Source organism: Dasypus novemcinctus, chromosome 4, assembly GCF_030445035.2.
Source record: "Dasypus novemcinctus isolate mDasNov1 chromosome 4, mDasNov1.1.hap2, whole genome shotgun sequence".
In the NCBI taxonomy this organism is placed as follows: domain Eukaryota; kingdom Metazoa; phylum Chordata; class Mammalia; order Cingulata; family Dasypodidae; genus Dasypus; species Dasypus novemcinctus.
In genome coordinates this window covers 26966195-26990752 of record NC_080676.1, presented here as the reverse complement: position 1 = coordinate 26990752, position 24558 = coordinate 26966195, and the positions used below count along the sequence as shown (strand labels likewise).

At 38.0% G+C, this 24558-nt stretch overlaps 1 protein-coding gene across 1 annotated transcript in view; it reads right to left on the bottom strand.

Moving 5' to 3' along the window:
- The window catches only part of LEKR1 (leucine, glutamate and lysine rich 1), a 275552-nt gene that overhangs the window by 171587 nt on the left and 79407 nt on the right, over window positions 1-24558 (bottom strand). The gene's annotated exons all lie outside the window — the stretch shown is intronic.

Below are 24558 nucleotides of genomic sequence, written 5' to 3'. Positions count from 1 at the left end.
TGTGGCTTGATAACCCTGATTGTATTAGATTCACCTGAGATGTCTGCTTAAATTATGTTAAGATTAGGGCTCTGATACAATCATGTCATTAGAATGTGATTCAGTGTTTTGTCCCAGCCCCCTTGAGGATAAAACAGATGCTCACATGGAAGTAAATACACAGAGAGGAAGAACACAGAGGAAAAGAGACAGCTCATTAGACACAGCAGAGGTTCCGGGAAGAGAGATGAGCCTGATAGTTTACAGCTGACCTTGGGAAGAGAACTGAGCAGCTGAGCCCTAGAAGAAACAAGCCCTGGGGAGAGAGATGACCCTTATACCATCCTACAGCTCAGACTGGAAGAAGCTGGAACCACAGAGCCTTAGGAAGAAGAAGGCAGGCTGAACCCTTGCAGACATCCCCCACCATCTTGCTCCAATACGTGGCTAATGATTTTGGGTGAGAAAGTACCTCTGTTTTAAAAAAATTAATTTATTGAAATATACTACCAACACAAAAACATACATAAATAGTAAGTACATAGTAATAGTTGTGAACTTACAAAACAAACATATATAACATCATACAGGACTTTCATAACTCACCCTAACACCAACACCTTGCATTGTTGTTAAACCTTTTCAACTAATGATTAAAGAGTGTTGTCAAAATATTACTCCTATTGAGTTGGACTCTTTAGGGCCTTGTGATTTTAAGCTTCTACCCCAAATAAATACCCTTTATAAAAGCCAACAAAGTTTGGATACTTTGTATTTGAACCCCTCTGGCTGACTAATACATTCCCTCATGAATACTTATTTTAATTTAAAATGTGAATAAAGTTTTAATAAAAATAAATAGAAGAAGGAAAGTATGCATATGTATATATGTTATATGAATGTACAGAAAAGGAATGGAAAGACACATACCAAGTAGCCAGGAGAATGAAACTGGTTAACAGGGGAAAGGTGGAGAATGTTGAAGGAAAGCTTAGCTTTTTATTCTATATTCTTTGTTATTGTTTAGCTTTCATAATATATTCTTACATTAAGTATTCATTAAAATATAACTAAATGAATATTAATTTAATTTTATTAAAGTACACATGAACAAAATTTAAAATGTCAAATATTACTAAAAGAGAAGTACAAAGAGTAATCACTTGTCTTTAATGCCTACTGCCAATTACCTGTTTCTTCGGGTGTTTACCTCCATATTACTAAATAATATGCTTATATTGCTATTTATTAATATTTAATTTCAGATATTATCTAGTTATTCCAAATCAGTTAAGATCTGGTTCTGCTACATATAACTGAGATGTAAACATGGTGGCTTAAATATACTAGGATATCTTCTCTTAAATAAAATAAATGCATTGGTAGCCAGTTTGCTGCTGGTATGATAGCATTATTATGTTATCAGAGCTCAAGGATCCTTCCAACTCTCTGGTCTACCATCTTTGGTGTGTGTACTTTATTCTCATTGTCCATGATAGTGGTGGAAACGCCCATTCTAGTTCAGCAGTAGGAGGAGAAAAATGGTCCATTCCTCTCCCTTTTAAGGAGATTTCCTGGAAGTACCACTGAATACTTCTGCTAATTTTAGACACAAGGTCACACCTCGTTGCAAGTAAAGCTGGGAAATGCAGTCCTTTAACAGGGATTATCAGCCTCCAGATAAATCAGAAGTATTAAAGGAGAGAGAATGGATAGTGAGGTAGGCAACTAGCAGTCTCTGCTACAACTTCCTAATAAGGATTGACCCTCCTATACAAACCTACACACACACATACACCACACATACCTTTTCACTCCTCATCTTCCAATACAGTTAAATCAACCCTTTTTATCAAACTGTATGTGGTATTTACATTCTTCTTCACTGGTAAGCCACATGATATGCCATGATTACATTTTCTTTTCTTGTACAACATTTTGTTACTCCTGAAATTAAAAACTGTCTTCTCTTAGTTTCCTATGTACTGATCACTGATTGTTCTAACTCTGACAGGGTTGTAATTCTTCTCTCAAAAGCTTCAGAAACAGCAGATAATTTTCCTAAGTCATTTCTTTAGGAGACAGTCTTCTTAGAGCTTTCTATTCTCCTGTTCCAGTCTGGTTGTTCTCTGGTTTGGCTGCAAACATCACCTGAGAATTCCCTTCACCATTATTTTGGGAATTCTCCTCACTTCTCTATCATGTCAGATCTCCTAAATCCTGATTTTGAAATCTTCCACCTTCTTGGTATACTCATTTCTGTGGAGCAAATTCTCCAGAAGCTTTTAGTATATGGAAATAAACTTGAGAACTTGAATGTCTGAAAAATCTTTATTTTACCTCAGACAAAACAATTTGACTGGATATAGAATCACAGATAAGGAAAATGTTCTTCCTCAGAAAATAAGGGCATTGTTTCACTGTTTCACAGCTTCCAGTGTTGCTGCTAAATTCACTGACATTTTTTCTTCAGGGTATATATTCTTTAATGTATTTTACACCATTTCCTGATTTACTGAATAAAAACTAGAGTAGGGGCATAAACATATTTTAGAATCCCCACTTATTTCTACATAAGTTTTCTTCTGGAAGTGATAAAAATGCAGTCTGGCTATCAGAGGACATAACAGGTTTCTCTTTTGCCCATGCCTCTTCCTACTGCCCTTTGCATTGCTTCACAGAGCAATCCCTGCTGTTATCCACAGATCTATTTTGTCTCTTATCCATGGCCAACTTGAAGTAGTGGGCCATAGCACTTTTTTTCTTTTTTTGAAAGATATCACTCACACATAAACATACATAAACAATAAATGTATAACAGTTGTGAACTTACAAAACAAACATATACATCAAACAAACATATATAACATCTCACGCTACCAATAACTTGTATTTTTAAAACTTTTAACTAATGATCAGAGCATTGCCAAAATATTACTACTAAACAAAGTAATTTTCCCCTAACCAATCCCATTATTATCTTTATATCATTTATATATGAACATACATAAACAATTAAGTGTATAGTAAAAGTTGTGAACTTACAAGCAAACATGCATAACATCAAAAAGGGGTCCCATACATCAACCCTCCACCAACACCTTGCATTGTCATGAGACATTTGTTACAAACTATGAAAGAACACTGTCAAAATTTTACTATTAATCATAGTTCTTATCTTACATTTGGTGTGTTTTTCCCCCAACCCACCCTATTATTATTTTTTAAATATGCACTTTTTTATGACAGAAGTTGTAAACTTATAAAACAATCATACGCACATGCAGAATTCCCAAGCAACACCCCTCCATCAACACACCAAAATGTGGTGTGTTATTTGCTACAGATAAAATAATATCATCTGGTTATTGCCATGTCCATAGTGTACATTTGGCTCACATTTTCCATACTGCCTCAGTATCAACACAGTACTTCTTTCACATAGACGCAAGTATACTATATTATTACTACTAACCACAGTCCATAGGTCACTCCGGCTGTATTTTTTCCCATGCTTTTCCACATTCCCAACACCCTGCAGTAGTGATATACATTTATTCAAGCTAACAAAGGACACTCTTGCATCTGTACCATCAAACACAATTCTCACCCACCTCTTGGTTTACTGGACTATCCAGTTCCTAGATTATTCTCAAGCATTCTGTCAATTGGCATTTACATAACTAGACTAACATTTTCAGTCACATCCCCATTTATAAACTAGCTGGTATTCACTGTGTGTTACCATCCATTCTATACATTTCCACAATTTTACAGTAAAGCTGTAAAACTTCTACACACATTAAACGTCAGTAGTCCATTCAGTCCTTGTCTTATCTCCTTTAAGAATCTACTACCTACCACCAGGTCTTGAAGATATTTTCCAATAATTTTTTCTAGAAGTTTTAAGGTTCTCGCTTTTAGTTTTTAAATTCATTTTGAGTTAGTTTTTGGATAAGGTGTGAGATAGGGGTCCTCTTTCCTTCTTTCAGCTAAAGAATTGGACTTCTTTCAGCACCATTGTTGAATGGATTGTTCAGCCCGAGCTGTGTGAGTTTGACAGGCTAGTCAAAAATCACTTGACCATACCTGTAAGGGTATGTTTCTGAACCATAAATTTGGTTCCATTGGTCTATTGTGACTGTCTTTAGGCCAGTACCATGTTGTTTTTACCAGTATAGGTAGGTATTATGATATAAAATCTGGAGATGAGGGTTCACTTTTCCTTTTTATGATGTTTCTGGATATTCAGGACTCCTTACCCTTCCAAATAAATTTAATGATCGGGTTTTCAATTTTTTCTTTAATGCTGGTGGAATTTTTATCAGTATTGCATTAAATCTGTATATCAATTTGAGTAGAACTGACATCTTAATGATATTCAGTCTTCCAATTCATGAGCATGGAATGTTCTTCCACTTATTTAGAGTTTTTTTGATTTGTTTAACAAGTGTTGCAGTTTTCTGAATACAAGTGCTTTACATCATTGGTTAAGTTTATTACTATTTGAGTTTTATCTGTCATATTTTATTTTTACCACTCTTTTGACACTTTCTTACTTTTATTGATATAATCTTCATTTCTAGACTCTCTTCCAGGCCCTTCTCTCCTGTCTTTTCTTTTCAGACTCTGGCATACCCTTTAGTATTTCCTGAAAATCTGGTCTCTTGCTTAGAAATTCTCTCAGTTTCTGTTTATCTGTGAATATTCTAATCTCACCCTCATTTTTGAAAGACAGTCTTGCTGGATATAAGATTCTTAGCTGGAAGTTTTTCTCTTGTAGTATCTTAAATATATCATACCACTGTCTTCTTGCCTCCATGGTTTCTGGTGAGAAATCAGCACTTAAAATTACTGGATATCCATTATATGTTATGCATTGCTTTTCTCTTGCTGACTCAGAATTCTCTCTTTGTCTTTGGCCTTTGACATTCTGATGAGTATGTGCCTTGGAGTTGGTCTATTTGGATTTTTTCAGATGGGAGTACATTGTGCTTCTTGGCCATGGATATCTATGTCCTTCAATAGGGTTGGGAAATTTTCTACCATTATTTCTTTAAATATTCCTTCTGCCCCTTTTCCCTTCTCTTCTCCTTCTGGGACACCGATGACACATATGTTTGCATGCTTTTGCTGTCATTTAGTTCCTTGAGACCTTGTTCAATTTTTTCCATTCTTTTCTTCAACTCTTCTTTTGTATGTTCATTTTCAGATGCCATTTCTTCAAGCTCGCCAATCCTTTCTTCTGCCTCCTCAAATCTGCTATTATATGATTCCAATGTTTTTTAAATTTCATTGATTGTGCCTTTCATTCCCATAAGATCTGCTATTTTTCTATACCCACTTTCAAATTCTTCTTTGTGCTCATCCAACGTCTTCTTAATATCCTTAATCTCTTTAGCCATCTCACTGAATTTATCAAGGAGATTTCTTTGAACATCTATAATTAGTTGTCTCAACTCCTTTATGTCATCTGGAGGCTTATCTTGTTCCTTTAACTGGGCCACAGCTTCCTGTTTCTTGGCATGGATTGTAATTTTTGGTTGGTGTCTTCGCATCTGGCTTACTAGAGTATTTTTTCTGGGTGCAGTTTTTCTCTCTAGTTTAGGACTTCCTATCGCTTCTCCCCTGCTAATTGTGCAGTAGGAGCCAAGCATGTAGTTGGTGCTATAAGCTGTGGAAGCCAAGCTGCCCTCACTGCACCAGGGAACAATGAAGCTTCTTCCAACTTTCTCCTTTGCCAGGGTAGGGACAGTGTCATAGCTATGTGGAATAATCCATGTGCAGGCCTAGACTATAGTTGCCCAGAGAGACTGATGAAGCTTCACATCCCTTTCACCCCTACCTGGGGCAGGGATGGAGCTGCAGGTGTGGGCAGCAATCTATGTAACATGGGTCCTAAGATGACTGCAGTTGCCTTGTAGACTTCTGATTTTCAGTCTATGCCAGCAAAGTTCCCTGAAGTTACCTGTATAGGCTGGTGAAGGGCTCCTCAGCCTCCTCCCTGCCAGAGGCAGGGTTGAAACCTAGGCTGGCTGTAGGCTGATCTGCATGAAAGAAACTGTCAGCCGGCTTCCCCTCAGGCTGGGGGCAGAGTCAGAATGGTGGCTACTGGCCTCTTTCTGATTTGGGCTGGTTCTCACCCTAGCTGTTCCCTGGGTTATCTCTCAGCCAGCCAAGTCTCCCAATCAGTAGCTGAAATCAGCAGCCAACTGTCTCCTCCTCCCCTGTTTCTGGGAAATGGAGCTTCCAATTCCTGCCACAGAGCAGCTCCTGGGGCAGCTTGTGCCGCCAGGGTAGGATAATCACCTTCCTACATGGCTTGGCTGGTAATTTCCTGGAGAGGCTGGCGCAGGTCCCCGCAGCTTCCTCCCTGCTGGAGGTGGCACTGGGGTCTAGGCTAGACCTGCAATATGATCTGGATGGGAAGAAGTCGGTTCCCACCAGCACCGGGATTTTCAGTCCGCCCTGCTTCCCCTTGTACCAGGCACAGAGTTAAGATGGCAGCTCCTGACCTCTTTCTGACTGGACAGGCTCAAACCTTAGCTGTTCTCAGGACTATACTGTAGCCCACTGAATTTCCTATCACAGCTGAAATTGGTGCCCAACCGTCTCTTCCTCCCCCGTTTTGGGTAAGTGGAGCTTTCAATTCCAGCCGCGGAACAGGTCTCGAGGCGGCTTGTGCCTCTGGTGGAGATTGCGCACCAGCCTCTGTGGCATGGAGCGCTCTACTTACGAATCTTCTCTGCAAACAGGCAATTTCCTCCTTCTATTCCTCCAAAGACATTGCAGGATGTTCTTCTGGTCTCCTGGAGACCCCAAACAGGTGCTTCAGCTAGCTCCAGAAAGCTCTGGGTGTTTGCTAACTGCCCTGTAGCAGGAGCTGACTCTAGGAGCTCCTTACTCCACCGCCATCTTGCTGGTTCTTCTTTCCGACATTTTGATTCCTGCCTCTGTGTTACACATAGTGGGTTTACCTCCCTCTTCAGCTTTCAAATCTTCTCTTTTCACTTGGTATTCTTAAATTTTATCAGTAACATGTCATCATGTGAGTCTTTTGTCATTCTCTGTGCTGGCCATTTGGTGAGTCCTTTCTCTGAAAACTGACGTTATTTAGTTTCAGGAATTTTCCCCAGGGGAGAATGATTCCTTCTCCTCCATTTTCTCTGTTTTGTTTTTTTTTTTTCTGGAACAGTTTCCTATTATTTTGGATGTGGGACCTGGACTAATCATCTTTTTATTACCCCTTGTACTTATTTCATGGATACACTATCTTCTCTTATGTCTTTGAAGATTTAAATTTTAGTATATTTTCAATGATTTCTTCAGCTTGCTGAATTACTTCTGGTTTCTTTGGGCTTATTTTTTTGTTTTGCTTTTTCTTCTTTCATGTATGAGACCTCCTCAAAAGTTTGATATCCTTTGTTGTCTAATCATATGGATTAATCAGCCAAAGGAGTGCTGATGCAAAATACCAGAAATTGGTTGGTTTTCATAAAGAGTATTTATTTGGGGTAAGAGGTTACAGATATCAGGCATAAAGCATAAGTTACTTCCCTCACCAAAGTCTACTGTCATGTGTTAGAGCAAGATTCAGGCTTCCTGGGTTCCTCTCTTCCTTAGGCTTCTTTTTCCTGAGCTCAGAGTTTCTTCCTAGAGCTTCCTTATGTTTCCTCTGCAAGCTTACTTTCCAGGACCCCAGCTTCAGGCTTCAGCATCAAACTCCAACATCAAACAGCCCCCCAATTCTGTTCTTCGTCATGACTTTTATCTTGGTGGGTGGGGACTCAACACCCTAATCATAACTCAACCATAATCAGATTATAAGCATAATCCAATATTTCTTTTTGGAATTATCAATTATATCAAAGTGCTACCTCATATTTTTGAGAATGTGGCACTTCAAAGACCATTTACTTGGTTTCTACAAAAAAAATCAATGATGACAAAAGGAAGAAAAGCAAGATATTTAACAGCCAAATATGGCACGTCGACCTTATAGGACCAGATTCAAACAAATCAGCTATAAAAATAAAAGATTTTTCTTAAAAATTGAGGAAATTTGATTATGCACTGGGAATTGGATAGAGTGCTAAGGAACTGTTGCTAAAATGAGGATGATAATATTGTGGCTACATAAGAAAATGTCACATGCACACTGAAGAAAATAGGGATAAAATGGAACGCTGCCTAAAATTTGCCTTAGCAAAGGAAAAAACAGGGACTGATGAATAAACATGGCAAAATCTTTGTAATTTTTGAATCTGTGTGATTATGCCATTTTCTCTTTAAAAAAAATAAAGAACAAGGCACTAAAATGCTGCCTGTAAGCTTCTGTATGTGTGCAGGGTATTGTCAAATAATAGGCTGCACTGTGGGGAGATCAAGTAGGGAAGTAGCTGATTTGGCAGTATCTATAGATCTTTTTCCTCTCTGTCCAGGCATTCTCCCCAGAGAAGACTATCCGAGCTTTTGCCTGTCCAGTATAAGCTTCCTGGCCAAAGCAAGGGAAGGTGCTTGGGCGGTGACAAGGAGATGTCACTGTTTCAGAAGTCAATTGTTTTCACTTTACCATTCCCATTCCTCTTTCCCCATCCGTAGCTGTGCCTTGTGTCTCTGAAACCTGAGAGGAAACATCCGGTCTTCTGCCAGGGTCAGGGAAAGGTAATCAAGTGTCTTTTAGGGCTGTGGGGTAAGAGAGTGGATCTAGAGGTCTAAGTGTACCTTAAAAAGATTTTTAATGAACACTTCTGCTTTCAGCTCCCCTTCATACCCTGGCAAGTACACTAAGAGAAAAAAGTAACATGCCATTTTAGGAGTCACATCTGAAAAAACTTGACAGAGGAATGCAGAAAATAAAAGCTTAGAAAAATACATAACAGACAAAAGCTTTTAAAAAAGATATATTAATAACTAGCAAGAGCATAAAATGAACAAAGAAACTTTCATTTTGATAAAAATCCCAACTCACCAAGAAAAATGACAACCATGAACTTCTGTAGACCTAAAAACATAGCTCCAAAATATATAAAGGAAATATTCTTAAAAATTCAATGAGAACAAATTAATAACCATAATGTGAAGTAGTAACACATTTCTCACAGCAATGGAAAGAACACAACGTGAAAATCAGGTAAAGATATGGATGATTTGAGTAACACAATAAGTTGGATGAAATGGATATTTTTGGAATCTTATATCCAATAACCCATTTTTCCAAACATGTGGAATAGCTACAAACACTGACCATCTAATAGGCCACACTTGAAATCTTAACAAATTATTTAAAAGAAGAAACCATACATTCATAGTCACTGTCCACAATAAAATTACATGAAAAATTAACAAGAAAAGGGCATTAAATCTATACTCATGAAAATTTAAACATGCATCTAATAATCCTAATAGTTTTCTCCAACAGTCACAATTCTTCACAGATTGTGAACATGCTGTTGTCTAGGCAGAAGATGTTTCTGAAAATAATGGAGACTAACAGCATGTTCTGGTAGAGAAAGCCTGGAACTGGAAGTTGGACGACTTGCATTAATATTCCAAGGCAACCATAAGAATCTGTACATTTATTGCTCTTATCTATTTCCCAGTTGTTTCCTTAGTCAATTTAATTAAAACTATTGTATGAGAATCACTGAATTGTCAAACAAAGAAGGGGAAGGTGTTATAGTTCCTTCTTAATTATTTTTATGTGAATTATCTATTGATCTTACTCATAATGAAAACATTCTAAAAAGAAAAAACTTTAAAACTCCTTGTAACCTCCCTCCACTCTATTTATAACCAAACACTTAAGAAAACACAAGAAAATTGGTCACATTTTTGGGAATTGAATACTATATGTAGACTATTCTGTTTTCAAGCCCTGGTTCTAAAAATTTATTTAATTTTAGTCTTTTCCTCAAATTGATTTTATAGCAATTTAAAATGACAGGTGCAAGTTCAGGGTCTTAAGAAATGAAGTGGGGGATTTTCAGGACTGTCCACCAAGGTCTGACAAGCAAAGGCTTGTCCAAATATCAAGGGGAAAACTAGAACCAAAACAAAGAAATCAATCAAAACAAGGTAGTACTTCAGGAGTTCTTGGGGAAAAAATTTTCAGAAATTGGCATACGATTGCCAGTTAAAAACTGGCTTGTGTAACTACTCCTTTGGCGCTAACCTTTCCTATATGCAACCCAGAAAATTAAACAACCTTTCAAAGAAAATAGAGAATAGGGGTGAGGAACCTAAATATATAGGTAGATAAATCACTTAGGAGGATTCTTTAAAACGAGAAAGAACTCTTATTTTGCACAGAAAAGTTAAAAGCACTTTGTGAAACCCAGAAGCAGAAACCAAATCACTTTTATCAGAAGCTATAGCAACTTCAAAATGTCATGAGAATGCACAGAAGCAGAAATGTCAGTAACACACAAGTGTAATAGTAACAATATTGAAAACAAGATTATTTGTGAATACAAATGCATAATTTGAGTGGCATTCTATTGATTTTATTTATAAAGTTAGTACGGCATTTATTACATCTTCCTACAAATGACCCCAAAGAGTCATTTTTCCTACTTGAAATTTATTCCTTAACAGTTTGAATCCATGGGAAGAGGGATGTTTGCCATATGAGTTAATGATTGGGAATATTTACCTTTGCTCACAGGTAATAGCCCCTACCCTGCTGTTTTTGCTGTCTGTGTCCATTCACTGTGTGATTTTCTGTTATCTATTTCTCTCTTTTTTTGTCTTTTCTTCTCGTCTTTCTCCTCTAGGATTCACCAGGATTCAATCCTGGGGACCTCTGATGTGGAGAAAGATTCCCTGTCAATTGCATCACCTCACTTCCTGGTCTCTGCTACGCTTCACCTTGACTCTCCCCTTGGTTCCTCTTTTGCTGCGTCATCGTCCTGCTGTGTGACTCACTTGTGTGGGCACTGGCTCACCACCTGGGCACTTGGCTTGCTGCGCGTGCACTCGGTTTGCTGTGCGGGCACTGGCTCACCACACAAGCACTTGTGTGGGCAGTCAGCTCACCACGTGGGCACCCACAGTGGGCACACTTTCTTTTCTTTTTCACCAGGAGGCCCAAGGATCGAACCAGGGTCCTCCCATATGGCAGGCAGAGGCCTTATCACTTGAGTCACATCTGCTTCCCTTGCTAGACTTGACTTCAATACCATCCATTCATAATCATTCACGCTCACTCCCTCTCCTCTTTCCCATCTCTGTCTCTCACCACCACTCCCAAAAAGGTACTGGATGCCTTGCATTGGACTAAATAAATGTTACTTTTTAAAAATTATTATTTTTATTATCCCCCTTGCAGCTTGCTTGCTGTCAGCTCTCTGTGTCCGTTTGCTGTGTACTTTTCTGTGTTTTTTCCTTGATTCCCTTTTCCTTGCATCACCTTGTTGAGTCAGCTCTCTGCAGCACCTGCAGGCCAGGCAGCACTCCACAGCGCCCGGGTCAGCAGCTCTCCACAGCGTGCGAGCAAGCCTGCCCTCACAAGAAGGCCCCCGGACGCGAACCCAGCGCCTCCCATATGGTAGATGAGAGCCCAACTGATTAAGCCACAGCTGCTTCCCTATAAATATTACTTTTAATTAACAATTTGAAATCTCATTTGCACATTTTTCAGTTTTTGGTTATTAACTATTTTTTCCTGGTTTCTTCAATATGCAGATATTTAATCCATTAAAATAATAGATCTTTGTCTTAGTTTACTACCACTGACATAACAAGATATCACAAATGAGGTAGCTTAAAACAACAGAAATTTAAAAGTCTAGAAGTTAAAAATCAAGGTATTGGCAGGGCCATGTTTCCACTGGCAGGGAAGAATCTGTTCCATGTCTCTCTCCTGCTTCTGCCAGTCGCCTACCACCAATCCATAGAGTTATCTGCCTCCGTCTTCACATGGCCCGCACCACACTTGCTGTCTCTCTGTTGTCTCCTCTCCCCTTCTAAGATGGACATTAGTCATACTGGATTAAGGCCCCACCCTACTTATTTTTAACTTGCCTAATTTCAGCTGTAATATGCCTATTTCCAAATAAGATCACATCCTGAGGTACTGGAGTTTAGGACTTCAATTTATCTTTTGGAGGGGATACAAGTCAATGTATCACTATCCTCCTTTGACTAAATTTGACACTCTTAAGCTTTACTAGGACAAAAACAGAAGTTAAAAATTTAAATTCTTTCCCAAGCAAATTCTATCACATACTTCTGTATTGCAGGGTTGATGCATAATTTCACAAAATAGAAAGGAAATATTTTATATTTTTCTTGAAGGCAAATGGACAGAAGACAAATTTGGGTAAAAACTGAAATCCCTATCATTTTTAAGTGATCTTAATAAAATCACATTGTTTAATGGTTATTCTAGTATAATTCAATTGAACCCAAAGGTACCAGGTTTTAAATATTTAATCTGTAATAATTTGACACCAAATTTTTAGAAACTGTCGGCAACTGCTTTTCCTTAGAGGCAGAGAAAGTCAATCTTTGGTATAAGAGAATAAAACCAACATGTAAAGAGAAAAAGTGATAGGAAACAAAAGAAAATCTTAGGGATGGTCATGTACTTTGTTCAAACTGTTCCTGGGCCTCACTACAGAGACTTATCCTTGAAATCTAGAATCCATTCAACATTTCTGCCTAAACTTTTTCAAACTAGAGTTCAGTCACAAACAAGAGTGCTAACTAATAGTGTATGGCACAAGATCTATCATACAGGAACCTTAAAAATAACCGCCAAGAAATTAATTTGAAGACAGAATGCGTTCTGCAATGCTTAAAAAAGGAAAGACATAGTTAATTTTAACTAAGCAAATAATAAAAAGGCAATTGAGAGAGGAGAAATATTCTGAGTAAAAAACTGAAAAAAAAGTATATCACTAAAAGGGAGAGAAATGCAAAATGAAACAATAAATTTTTCTCTAATAAATTAAAAACATTGTAAACCCACAACAAATCTAACTAAAAAATTAAAGACTTAACAAAAATGGCAAATTACAAAGAAGCAGCTTTCTCTTTTATCATTTGTAGGAGTATAAATTTTTATAGACTATTTGTAATGCATTTTGAAACCATGTATCAAGAAGTCATATTCTTTGACCCAGGAATTCGACTGCTGGGAATCCAGCATAAGGAAATAGACCTAAATATAGAAAATCTTTTTGTTTCTTTTGTTTTGTTTTGAAGAAAACTGACCACTACAGTAATTTGCAGTAGAAAAAAATCTGGAAGTAATGCAAATGTCCAGTAAGAAGATGGCTAATTGCATTTACTCAATGCACTATTAGCCATTAAAAATAATGTTTACAGTGGGTATGTAATAACACACCTAAATGCTTTCATTAAAAAATCAGGATATCAAATTGTTTAATTAAATGTTTTTAAAACTATATACACAATAGATCAAAATGATTCAGTTATTTTACTGATTATGGAAGTTTTTATAATATAAACTAGTTATCATTCAGTAGAATAGGAGACATAATTTGCATTCTAGGGCTTTTAGTGAAAAGTTGATCTCTACCAGGAATTAGCACCTTCAATGGAGGAAAAGAGCTGTTCTTTTCTAAATATAGGAAAATGCAAGCAACTCTGTTTAAGGGGCTGGCTGCTCAGCTGGCCTTGCTTCCTTTCTTTAAGTTAGTGGTTATAAGTTGTTTAGCAATTTCTAGAAACCCAATTATAGTGCAGTCTTGCATGCTGTTCAGGATGTCCTCATTGATCCCTACATGTATGTTTGTCCTTCAGTGCAACCCATTTAATTGTTATCTTTATAATTAATAAATTTATAATTTTGCAATAACAAAATATCTTTAAAAAATAATTTAAAAACCTTTTATATTAAAATTCTTGTAGAAAAAAATGATTATCTTGATTGTGAATTCTCAGTTCTTAAATCCCCTTTTCTCAATGAAGCATACTTTTCAAAATGTGATTTTTGAGGTTGCATAGGTAATTACTGAACACATTTTTAAACACATACAGACTACTACAGATGCAAGAAAAAGAAGGTCCTTGCACTTTCTGTCTGTCTGGTTGTGGTAGCCAAGATTGAATGGGGGAATAAAGGAAATTTTAAAAACATGGGGGTGGGGGAATAATCTTTGTGACTCAGAAATAACCTTATAAACAGCAAAACAAACAAACAAACAAAACCTACAGACTCCAAAAAATTACTAACAGTTATCTTAGGAAATGATCTTGAGGGCAATCTTTTTCATCTACTTTCTACTTTCCAAATATCCCAAAAGGACAGAGAAAATAATAGACTTACTTTTTGTGACAGAGAGATAATAGACCAGCAAGTAAATAATTTATAAATTCATGTTTGTACCAATGAAGAAAATGAGTACATTTGAAATATAATATGAAAGTCCATTTACTAATGCATCCCAAAATATCACTAGATTACATTTGGTATTTTTAACACTGGTCTATACATCCTTTTTCTTTGAAAAGTTTCAAGAGAGCTTTATATGAGCTTCTGGAAATAAGACAGAACTGTAAGATGTTCAAAGAATGATTACAATTTGAGATTTCCTTTTTCTTTCTTTCCATTTCTGAGTTTGAAGCAAAAGCAACTTTGGTTCAATAAAAACAACAGAATACGCAACAGCTCTAGGTCATTATTTTTATCTTCTGATAAAATCACTTACACTAGAGGGGAAAAAATACAAAAATAAAACTCATTCACTCATGCACACTATGTGCCTGATACCATACTGAGGCAGGTTAGTATAGGGAAAGAGGGGAGATGCACAGCTGGGATCCAGCAGAGGACCTGGCCATGAAAGCCCAACCGGGAACCCCTTGAGGGAAGACTGCTACTAAGAACAAAGCTGAAAAGACCCCACTGAGACCTGGCCAGGAGGACCCATTAGGAAGCATTGGATAACTCCAAACAAAAGGTCTCATCATTGGTCTCCAGAGAGCTAACCTGTGGGGACAGAAAGGCAACCAATCAGAACTAACACCTGGGGCCCCTCCCTAACATTAGGAAAGGGTGGGGTGAAGAATGGCTTTAATAAAGGCAGCCTTCCCCACCCCAAACTCAGGTGCTCATCTTTGCCTGGAGGTAACCCACATTCACATCTGGGTGTGTACTTCTTTTCTCTTCTCTCATTTCTCAGTAAATTTTTTTTACTGGCTAACTAAACTGGCATGTTCTTAAATTCCTTTACGCAACATAGCCAAGAACCTAGAGGAATCCAGCACCTTCCCACTTCGATACCAAGCACAATTAATGATTTGGAAATTAAGGAATGGTGCCTGTCCTCAACTGGCTCATGGTTAACTATGGGAGAGAGTAGGGGGGGAAAAGAGACAATTACAATACAGTGTGATAAAGATGATAAAGGAAGAAGGCATGTAAGAGGAGGCTGAAGCAAGTTGCCCACTGCTCCTTTTGTGTGTTCTGGAAAATATGAAGACCTTTCCAGTTAGAGAAGTCTTTCTTGCATTATAACTGCTTTTGAAAGCAAGCAAGGAGGGGAGAATGAGCAGAAAGAAGGGAAGAAAAGGGAAGGAGAAGCTGGTTAAGAGTAATAAAGGGAAGGAAATATAATTTATTAGAAAAACCTTTCATTTCCTTCTTAAAATATTTAATAATTAAAGGGAAAATTGTGCATTATTTGGCTACTTCCAACTCACAGATCATTCAAAGAGTTTCTTTGATACTATAGCAACATTTAAAAGTACCCCAAAAATCATTCTGACAAGATATTATACATGCTTCATTTCACCATTCAAAGAGAATTTAAAAAAGAAACATGTTGCATTTATTCAACATCCAAATAGCCTACCATATTCTGAGGAAATAAGGTTATCAAACACTCTTCATCTGCAAATTATTATATCACATAAAAATATAATGGTCAAAACATTCTTGCAGTTATGAAACCTATTTTACTTTTGGCCAATTTTTCTGCTACCAGTGTTTTACTAAATATTTTCTAACTCAAATCCTATAACTACCTCCACTGAAAGTTTCATGCCTACTGGCAATGCCTTCAGGAAATGTAATATGACTTTTCTAGATCATCAAAAAATGGTACTACGGTCTCAAATTAACTTTAAGTGGATGGTTATAATCCATGTGGTGTAGCAGTGCTCCAAAAAGTATTCATCAAATGCAATGAATGTCCCACTCTGATGAAAGAGGTTTTTGAAGTGGGAGGAGTGGGGGAGGGGGAGGAGGGGTATATGGGAACCTCTTATATTTTTCAATGTAATATTTTGTGTGATCTATGTATCTTTAAGAAAAACAAAGATAATTTTAAAAAAAGATTCACAAAAAAATAGCTCAGTTATGAGGTTGGCTAGGAACATCATTACACGAGTTTCTTTGAAAAGAGTTCAATGATAAACAGAACCAGCAGCTGGTATGAAGACTTGCCCTGAGGCTGTTGTGTGCCGTCTTACATTTGCCTAATACAGAAAATGCAAACTGGTCCCTGAGGGTCTTTTTTTGACCTGTAAGGTGCAGGTTTTTTGTTTGTTGGTTTGGTTTTTTGTTTTGTTTTTGTTTCTGTTTTTTCCTTGCTTTTTGCTTTCTAATGAGGCACCAACGTTAAAAATTTGAGAGATTTTTACATAAAGATCCAGATTCCCTGCTTCTCTTTAAAAATCAGGTGATTCAGAAACAATGGCCCAGAGGCCCAAAAAGCAATCTCCTAGAGCAGCTGTTCCCTTTAATGAGACGTTTACCACATTTCCCACCTAGCCTGGTTCACTCATTTATTCCAGATTCCTACCTTGCTCCACAGGCATTTGAGTTTGCCATGCCAGCTTAATTCTAGAATTCACTAGATGGATTCCAGGAAGCTTTTGAATTCTGTTTAAAGCCCATCTGAATGAGCTTTTGGCTACTTCAAATATTTTTTCTCTGAAAGTTAATAAGGGTGTCTATCTGTCACTCACATGAGGAATTTTGTAGAATAAATGAATTCTATTTTTATTTTACATAATTAATATATTAATATAGAATATATACATTAATATTTTGTTGTTTAACATATATAATGGTCAAAACCATAGGGAAAGATCTGAATTCATATGAACAGTTACCAAGATATAATACTAAAACTGGAAAGGAGAAACCATGACTGTTCCAAAATTGCAGTAGTTCCTTAACTGAAGGATTAACTGAAATTAACTCCACTGAGAGCAACTTATCTCACACGGCTGCCAAGAATCAGCCTTTTTTGCTCTTTTCTCCCCCCTACCCCATTAAACAACAAAAACAATAACAGCATCAGCAACAAATGATCCAGCACCTACAATGCAAAGGCCCTATGCTATGTGCTTTACAGATTCTTCTTCATGTAAACATTTTGGGGAACCTTGACTCCAACTTCTCAATTTCCTTTAGGTTCCAATCAAGGAAAACTATTTTGCTTCATTTTTAGCAGTTTCTTTTCCATGGCAAATGTTTTATTAACTTATTTTCTTTACACCCTACTACAGTGTTGTCAAAGTGAATTAGTTCTACAGTAAGGTCCCAATCTACCACAGTTCTACAGTAAGCTATCACCCCACCACAAAAGGTTTCACAGTAAACTAGGATTGGAAATAAGTTTCTTTACTGTAAGCCTTCTCAGAACTTTCACTGTGCTAATAGGTAAGTGAATCACTGAGAAGATAGAAATGGACTATTTCCCCAATTTAAATTTGACAAAAGAATATTGTCTCAAGGACATTTCTTGGGATCCCTGAGAACACACTATTTACAGTATTGATTTATAAACATACTATAAGATTACTTTTATTTAAAGTGCTGTTCCTCACAATAGGGCATTTAAAGTATCTGCGAAACGGGGAAATTCATGTGCATAGCAGACACTCTCATAAAAATAGAGATTACCTTTTTCTTAGTGAGTCCTGAAGAGGCTTTATCTATTCACACAAACTTTCTCCTTCAGAGGTCACTCCTGTCAGAACAAAATCTGTTCCATCAAAGACTTCCATCTCCTCCAAACTATTGTTTCAGGGGATTGTTCCTGGCTCTGTCTAAAAACCTTCTTGATGACCAAACTGGTTTCCAGCTCTCAACCCTTCATTTCTTACTCTAAGTTCAAACTTTGCCCATTGATTTAGAATCCCAAAACTCCTTGGGCAGGCCAATGTGCCCCATCTTCTCAACCTTCCCAATCCCCTCTCCACTTTCCAAGGTATACCAAAACCAATCTTCTGCCCCTAGTTTCTTTGACTACAGGAGAAGTTCAATAGTTTTACATCTAAGTTGCTACTCCTACCATTTTAGTGAAGTTGAATGTTAATGTTTTTCTTATAAAAGATTAGTAAAGGCCACTCCAAAAAACACACCAAGGGAGCTAATGAATAGTGTTTTCTCATACTCACTCATGTGGCCAAATTCACAGAGTCCAACTTATTTGATCTTCAGATATCTGCCAAGTAGCCCACACCACGGACTTGAAGAGCAATGTATAAAAGTCCACAGCTGGGGAAGGTCTCCCCAGGGTCTTGAAGACAGATTACTTTCTTTTAGATGTCTCCACTCTCCAAACTCTAGAACCTGAAACCTCCCTTGACAGAAAAGGAATTCCAGAACCATTTAAGAACAGAGATTCCCCTATACATACTGACCTTACAAGGCTCCAATATTCTACAAAGAGCTCTATTGAGAAACAGAAAGCAAAGGAAGATCTCTTGACATTTTTCGGATGGCTCCTTAATTGCAAACAGGATACTATCATTAGGAGGCCTGAGGTACTTCAAACAAGCCGACGATCAAAACAGGCTAAATCTCAACCATAATTCTCCCACTGAAGGTCTCATCTGAGTCATGTATTTATTCATTTTTCAAAGAACTTCAGTTAGTGTAAAATCCTGGTTGCTAGGTTAATCAGCACTAAGGATAAGTACTATAACAGCCAGCATGCACAGAATTTTATATGAGCACAGAGGAGGACTCAATTGAGGGAGCTAAAGGATAAAGGATGAGTATGGGTCACTGAACTAGAGAAGGGCAAAACAAACAAGGAATTCCAGAAGGACTTCAGCCAAACCACAGAAGCTTAAGAGAAGATGGTATATTCTGGTAAGTTCCTAGTGGTTCGCAAGGAGTATCAAGAATTTAAAGCAAACGGGAGATCAAGTGTGCCATGTTAAAGAATTCGAAATTTTTCCTCAGTGCTGTGGGACCTCAGCAGGAGTTAAAGCAGAAATAAGATTTGCATTTTAGAAAAAGCATTCTACCAGAAATTACTTGAGAAACTTCCACTGGGACTTAGGCCCAGGAATATTTGAATCAAGACTCCCCTCAACCCCCACCCCCACCATCAGTCTGTCCTTCCATTGAATCCTCTCCTTCAGAATCTTGTCTCTATCTATGAAGCTTAACTTACAGATACTTTCACTGATAACATCAATTATCTACCCACACTACCCTCACTATGATAACATTTATTCTACTTCACAGCTAAAGCCATTTGATTCCCCCACTTACAGACTCAATCTCCTGCCCTCAGGCCTTTTTCTTTCCCGTCCCCTCCCCACAGGTTGTTAGGACCAATCCTAACTTGAGGCTGGAGTTCAACAGCCCCTGTATACCTCTGCATTGCTAATTTTTTTGTCCTCCTTTAATAAATAGGCTTATATTTTGGTTCCTTATAATCTCTTCTATTGGTAACCCCATCTAAAACTAGATTCTTAATATTCTCTTTCAAGGCCAGGACCACAGCCTTGCAATTCAGCTTCTCTAATTTTCAGGGACTAAGTATTCATCAGACTTTTAGATTCCTCAACATGAGCACTGCCATCTGTTGAGGCAACTTATTAGAACTTTGGGGAAATGAATGTGGCGCAACCAGTTGGGCTCCCATCTACCATATAGGAGGTCCAGGGTTCGATGTCCATGGCCTCCTGGTGAAGGCAAGCTCGCCCACGTGGCAAGCTGGTCCATGTGGGAAGGCCGCCCTGTGCAGGAGTGTGGGCCAATGTAGAGAGCTGGCGCAGCAAGATGACACAACAAGAGACACAGAGGAGAGAAAATTATAAGACGTAGCAGAACAGGGAGCTGAGGTGGTGCAAGAGAGTAATCCCCTCTCTCCCAGTCCAGAAGGTCCCAGGATCAGTTCTCAGAGCTGCCTAATGAGAATAGAAGCAGACACAGAAGAACATACAGCGAATGGACACAGAAAGCAGACAAGGGGGTGGGGGTGGGGGTAAAAAAAATAAATCTTAAAAAAAAAAAGAACTTTGCCTTGAGTTTTTCTGGTTAACTACTTCTCTAGACATATGAACTCTCTTGGAAACTTGAATGATGTATTGCAGAGAGGAGGTTTAGCCAGACTATACTTGTGCAATACTTCAGATTGACGCTGTTTTTCTTAGTACCTGTCTTAGTATAATTTCATGTTCCAGTCCCTTCTGGTAAGCTATGAACTTACCTTAAGAAACTGAGCCATGCTCAGTTGAGTTCTGAGAGGTAACAAGTATAATTTATCCTAAGAATTCTTTCAGATGATAACCTGGCCTTTCAGATTGATTCTCACTGATACCTAATCTTATGCCTCATACCATAAAATAATCACCTTATGCTTCTGTCTCACTAACTCTTTATGCCCTTCCCTCATACAGATTAAGAAGATTAAGAAACTCTTCAATTCTTCCATTCTAGAAACCCAATAGTACTGGGCTTGTTCTATAGTGTAATAATTTATTAAGTATGGAATAATGTAACCCCAAAGTGCAAAAGTGTGTATTTTTTTCTTACCTTTAAGTAGTTTTTTATTGTATTTCTAAAAATTAAATTTTTTTCCTGGAGTATAATAGCATGAACCAAATCAAAGATGCTTACCTAGCCTTCTATAAATACTTCAGCCCTCTTGTTTTTAAACAGAAACATAGCTTTTAGAAAATGACTTCCCATATCCAAAGTTGCTGCTTCTTTTCTTATCCAGCCTTCTGTCAAAGTAATGCTAGTAAGCAAGGGGTAGGCTGATCACACTGATCTCAGCAAACAACACAGAGAAGGCCTCAGAGCTGCCTGGTAAATATAATGCTATATTACAATTTGATTTATTAAAATATATTAACAAGGAATTTCTAATAGTTGGAATAAAAGGCTGGACTGAGGTTTATCTGCATTATTTATGATAAATACTTGCTTACAAACTTTGGAAAGAACACTTAAATACAAACTATTTGTGTTAAGAAATGATTATAAATATTCATATTAGGTTTTGGGGTTTACTAAAGCAAATCCATGAAGTACTGAATCACACAATACTTTGTAGCTCTGATTTTGTTTATACTTAAATAGATTAAAACTGATCATTTGTAAAATATTTTCCATTTAAATATTTACTGATTTATATTGCTTTTAGCAAATTACTCTGAATTTGTGAGGTAATACAGTATATATTGGGTCAATTACTTTATAATATCTCAGATTTCACTTCTCTTCATTTTGGCATTTAGGTAGAAGAGTTAGTTCAGCATGTCACTCTATATGTTGACATTTTGTTGATATTAAAATGTTTATTTTTCAAAATCACATTTTTATACAATTTAAGAAACGTTTATAACAATGCTATCAATAATTTCTAAAATCATGACCTCTACTGTGCATTTACGAAATGCCAGGCACTGTGCCTAATAATTTCCACAAGCTATCACATTTAAACACCACAAAGTTATAAGGTAGACCCAACATCAGTCCCATCGGACAGGTGAGGGAATGAAGAGGCACAAAGGTAAGCAAGCTGAATGAGGTCATACTACCCACAAGTGACGGAGCTGGGATTTGAACCCAGCCAGCCTGACTCTATAGTCACCACTTTTATCCTACTACTACTGTGTAGCTGTGTTTACTTTGACTTTTTATCTTTGATTATTTCTTTGCATATCATTTTAAAAGACTTATTTTGATTTACATATTATACTTTGAATTCTGCCTTGCGTACACTAATGCTTAATAGTGACTGAAGGAAACTGAGGAGTGGGGAATAGAGGGATTACAGTAGCAACCAGTGGCAATACCAAGAAAGGGAAGTGGGCAGCAGTTAAAAAACACAGTATCCAGCATCCATGTGGAATCTGAGCCTCCTCTTGACATAGAGGTGCAATGGACACAACCAATCCAATGTCCACATAGAAAAGGTGGCATTGGATTGAGAAAAGTGGACATGATGGCTGATGGCTGATGCCTATGGAGAAAGGCAGGAAGAGATGAGAGGTGGAGGCGGCTTTGGGACATGGAGCTGCCCTGGATGGTGCTTCAGGGGCAATCACTGGACATTGTAAATCCTCACAGGGCCCACTGGATGGAATGGGGGAGAGTATGGGCCATGATGTGGACCATTGACCATGAGGTGCAGAGGTGCCCAAAGATGTACTTGCCAAATGCAATGGATGTGTCATGATGATGGGAAGGAGTGTTGCTGGGGGGGGGAGTGGTGGGGTGGGGGTGGTAGGGTTCAATGGGACCTCATATATATATATTTTTAATGTAATATTATTACAAAGTCAATAAAAATAAAAAATAAATAAAAAATAAAAAATAAAAAAATAAAAAACACAGATGTTATGGGCATTAAGAAAAGCTAAGGAGAAGATTAACTTTACACATATTCCCAAATATGTTTTTAAAAATCCCTTCTTGCAAAAACCCAGGGGTACACAGAAGGAAAGAGTTCAAGTGGTAATTCTCATGAACCTTTGTTTCTGTGGGTATAAAATGTTTTCAGAATCAACCCCAGTTACTATCTGTTTTTTAGTATGGTAAGGATTTGGCAGGCTTCTTCTTTCCTCCTGAGAAACTCAAATGTATGCCAGAATACTTAATTCTTTAGCTTTCACAGCAAATCGTTTTCATCTCCTAACTTCTTCCAACTGACTTTAAGATATGGCAAAAGAGAGAAAGACATTGGAGGAAAGAGAGGAGGCAGAGGGGTCATTGTTGTTTGCCACGATGTCTTTATTTCACTGTAACATACAAAATATGCTAATAATTATATGAAATATTTTTCTTTAGTATACCCCCACCCTTAGGACACTTATGTTCTTTTTTTTTTTTAAGTAAGTTGTGAGTTTACAAAACAATCATGCATGTATAATATATGGAATTCCCATTTACCACGCCACCACCAATACCTTGCACTGTTGTGGAACATTCGTTACAACTGATGAAAGAACATCAAAATATCACTACTGGGAAATGGATTTGGCTCAATGGATAGAGCACTGCGTACCACCTAGGAGGTCCAAGGTTCATACCCAGGGCCTCCTGACCCATGGGTGATGCTGGCCCACGTTCAGTGCTGATGCACGCAAGGAGTTCCGTGCCATACAGGGGTTTCCCCTGTGGAGGGGAGCCCCACGCGTGAGGAGTGCGCTCTGTAAGGAGAGCCACCCTGCCGGAAAAAAGTGCAGCCTGCCCAGGAGAGGTGCCACACACACGGAAAGCTGATGCAGCAAGATGACGCAACCAAAAAAAGAGACACAGATTCCCAGTGCCACTGACAAAGAATACAAGGGGACACAGAAGAACACACAGTGAATGGGCAGAGAGAGCAGACAACTGGGGGGAGAAGGGGAGAGAAATAAATAAAAAATAAATCTTTAAAAAAAAAATCACTACTAACTATAGCCCATAGCTTACATTAGATATATTTCCCCGTAAATCACATTATTAATACCATGTAATAATATTGCACACTTGTTATAGTTCATGAGAGAACATTCTCATCATTGTACTGTTAACCACAGTTCATCATTCACCATAGCTATCAATGTTATATACTCACATGCTTTGTACAGTCTATCCAAAGTGAACACTCAGTGGCTCTCAGTATCATCATAGAGTTGTGCTGTCATCACCACAGTCAATTTTACAACATTTACATTACTTGTATTTTCCCATATATCATCATATTCCTAACACCTTGTAATAGTGATGTACAGTTGTTCCATGTAGCTGAGCGAGAGGGTTTCGTCCTCGCTCAGGCCCAAGAGTCGGGGGGGCTAGCTCCTGCCGAACCGCCGGCGGGGGGTGCTCCATGAGGAAGCACCGGTTCTCCAGGCGTGGGGGACGCGCGGTTGGGGAAAAACCACGGAGACCGCTTGAGCGCAAGAACAGGTCTGCTTTATTATGGAAGTACACTTAGCTATATAGGGTTGGGTAGAGGGAGGGGCGTGATGAAGGGAGGGTTGGCTAAGGGGCGGCTGTGGATAAGCTGAGGCTGATGGATAGACCTGAGGTAAGCAGTTACTGGGGAAGAGGGCAGATTGTAGGTTGGCAATATGGGCGGGACTGGCGGGAAGGGCGGCGGGGGCTGAAAGGGGAGGAGGGGTGGAGAGAGGCGGTAACAGTTCCAGTTCATGGAAAAACATTCTTGTATTTGTACTGTTAACCACAATCCTCACTCACCACTGAATTCACTGTTATACAGTCCCAAGATTATCTTCTATCTTTCTTTCTATTGACATTTATGATCTTGGACTACCCCTTTCAACCAAAATCACATTTATATATTTGTGGTGTTAGATACACTCATTTTAACGTGCTACCACTATCTCTATCCATTTCCAAAT